This window comes from Oncorhynchus gorbuscha, linkage group LG26, assembly GCF_021184085.1.
Source record: "Oncorhynchus gorbuscha isolate QuinsamMale2020 ecotype Even-year linkage group LG26, OgorEven_v1.0, whole genome shotgun sequence".
Classification (NCBI taxonomy): domain Eukaryota; kingdom Metazoa; phylum Chordata; class Actinopteri; order Salmoniformes; family Salmonidae; genus Oncorhynchus; species Oncorhynchus gorbuscha.
In genome coordinates this window covers 41,822,761-41,826,130 of record NC_060198.1, presented here as the reverse complement: position 1 = coordinate 41,826,130, position 3,370 = coordinate 41,822,761, and positions in this window count along the sequence as shown.

Genomic DNA, 3,370 nt, shown 5'->3' with positions numbered 1-3,370 from the left:
AGGGTGTGATTACTACCTCTGAGGGTTTAGATCTTGAGGTAGTCACCTCATACGTGTACTTGGGAGTATGGCTAGACAGTACACTGTCCTTCTTTCAGCACATATCAAAGCTGCAGGCTAAAGTTAAATCTAGACTTGGTTTCCTCTATCGTAATCGCTCCTCTTTCACCCCAGCTGCCATACTAGCCCAACCAACAGGGCATATGACCCTCTACACAAGTAAGCCTTATAAACACACTTATGACACATGTTGAGGCCCATCTAATCAAGATACCACCAGTGCATGTCACAGCCCCTGTCACAGCCCCACCAGCGCATGTCACAGCCCCTATGAGCTGTGCTCCTAAACATGAGTCAGCCGTTGAGACAGTGTGGCCCTTGCAGTGGTTTGAGTAGGAGACTCACAGAGTCTTATCTCTGGGTTACGCCTTCCCCAGGCCAGACAGACACCCTAGTGCTCTAGTCATCCATTACAGTAACTTACAATATTACAACTCATACTGTAACAAGTATTTTGTACAGTAACTTGTAATTTAGCAGATCTACCGTACTCGACTCCAAAAACAGTAAATATTTTTTTTTAAAGCTGGTGGTTACACGTGGTACAATGACAGGCAATACAAATTGTATTGTACAGTGAGAAGTAGAATATTTTAATGTGTATTAACTTAAAATGGTGTCTTCATTTATCTGGTTACACAATGAATATGTAGTGCTCCAAATACACATAAAACAATGCTGATTAGAAATACTATGCAAATGTGTTTAACATTGAAACAACAACAGAGATGGACAGATAAGAAGACACTGTTCACTACCGCCATCGACTCTCAAACCTTGTGACCCTGGACTTTTTAAACCTCCGTCGACCACTAAATTAAGGTGAGCGGAAAAACTTTAAAAAGTCAACTTTCTTCACATATACCATCACTAATTAAACTGATGAAGAGATGTGTGATGTTAGCTGTTATTTGAAACATCCCGGGCCACAACCAAACACTGCAGACCTTAAATTGTACTATACAACTCCCACATAATGCTGGTTAGATTTCACAGTCATTTTTGTACTAATTTCAAACAAGAAATAAAGCACCTGGATCATTGTACGGTTAGTTAGCAACAGACTAATCGAGAGACTTGGGTTGTAGAAAGACAAACTCCAACTTGCAGCTATGTCATTCCAAAAATGTATTCTCACTGATAGGCATATTTGATACAATTTTAGTATAAACCTCAGATACATGGAAAGTTAGATAAAGTTGTCTGTCGCATGTTTCATTCAAATCCTCACCTTTTCTCACCTGTACTCCACTCAATACCACTGACCCCCAAGCCCCCTCAATGACAGACCCCAGTAAAGGACCCCCGGCCTGGGAGGCCACACCCTTACCTGCACCAAGGTGATCCAGCCTAGACTGTGGCAGTAGAAATAGGTTGATCGCCACGATGCTAACGTAAACGTACCCAATGGTAGAGTGATCTGGGGCGGATGGAGAGGCACAGAGAGAGAAAGAGAGAAAATGGAGGGAACACCCATTTGAAAGTACGCTGGGGCAAGAAACACTGTACTACGTTCAGCACCAAAGGGGATAGAGAGATAAGGCCTGTGTGACAGACAAACAGCCCTATCGATGTGGCCCACCTTGGGCCAGGGATATCCCAACCCTCCTCTCTCCCCTCCGCCCTCTCTGTTTGGAATGCTGCCAAGTCAGGACACAGGGTGCCAGAGAGACCAAACCTGTATGGACCAACAGGACCAGCTTCACCCTGCATGGAGGAGAAAGGGGGTATGGAAGGGGGGCACTCTATCAGAACGTGAGCATCTTGACTTCTGACGTCATCTTGTTAAAGTACTAGGGATTCCCTTCTATGAAGGGAGGGATTCCCCCTCATGATGACCTAGAGTGGGTTTTATTATTAAATTATTATTACATTTTTCCATTAAGAGCTGCCAAACTTAAAAGCCGGCCTCGGTCACACTTTATTTGGATAGTCCGGATTTTCCATCAGTAGATGGTCTACAGATGGTCATACTATCAACAATCTGTTAGGGTTAGGTTAAGAATAAGGGTCAGAGTAAGGTTAGGGTTAGAGTTAAGTTTAGGTTTAGGATAAACGGTTAAGGTTAGGGTTGGAGCTAGGGTTAGTAGGTAGATAGTTGAAATGTTACTGATAGTCTGTAGATAGTCCGTATAGCATCTACAAATGGACTATCCAAATAAAGTGTTACCAGGCCCCCACTGACACATGTCATACTGTATGACCTACTGTAACTCCCCCATCACCCCGTGGCTTAACGTTCACACCATCAGATCGACCTTGATCCATTTAGGGCCTTGATTGGGTCTTGGTTCTCAAACACTAGAAACTGATGACAGCAACATACGATGAAACAAGTAAATATATCTTGTGTATCCAAATATAGAGAGTGCCTGATGGTGGGGGTCTGTGGGTGACCTGTACCGTACCTCTATGAGACAGGAGAGGGACATCCATCCTGGCTTTTAATGAGATGAACAGAGATTGAAATATTTAACTATATTTCCATTTGCTCTGATTCCACAAAACACGCAACATACTGTATCTGTATTTGTATCAGAATACCTGGATGAACGATCTCTCCAGCTTTGTGTGAGGAACTTTCTCTATTTTGTGCACCTCCTGTAAGGGAAATAACAAACATTTTATACTACTGTAAATGGCCCTTGTAATTGAAAAAGCGTATAGCCTGGTATGAAATACATTTTTATTAACTGGCTCAATGCTTGTTGGATTTTTCTTTTTTTTTGCGAGGTAACTTTGAGGAAATATAACATCCCCTGTTACCACTCAACAAATGTTGTTACTTTAAACGCAAATGTTCTTGATGCACCACCACCATTCTTGCCAGTAGTCAATTCATGCTGAATCAATCTGTGAAAAGCATGAATTGGACATTAGAAATATGACAGGGTGTCCATCCATGCTCATGACAGAGGGGTTATTAGATAAGCAGTGGACCACACCCATGTGTTGACTTTAGAGCAGGGGTACTCAACTCTGACCCTATGAGGTCTGGAGCCTGATGGTTTTCTGTTCTACCTGATCATTAATTGCACTCACCTGGTGTCCCAGGTCTAAATCCGTTCCTTATTAGAGGGGAACAATGAAAAAAATGGAATGGAACTGTCTTCAAGGCTTCAAGTTGAATTTCAGGGCTCTAGATGTTCACTGCACTTGGGTTTTTGCATTCACAATTTTTCCCCATTTACTATAGCGCCTATGCTATTTCCCATTCAATTTGTGTCCATATGCCCCTGTACTGTACCTCTTTAGCATTATCATACGTAATATGCAGAACATAGATGAGGACGTTATTCTCTTGGGGTTG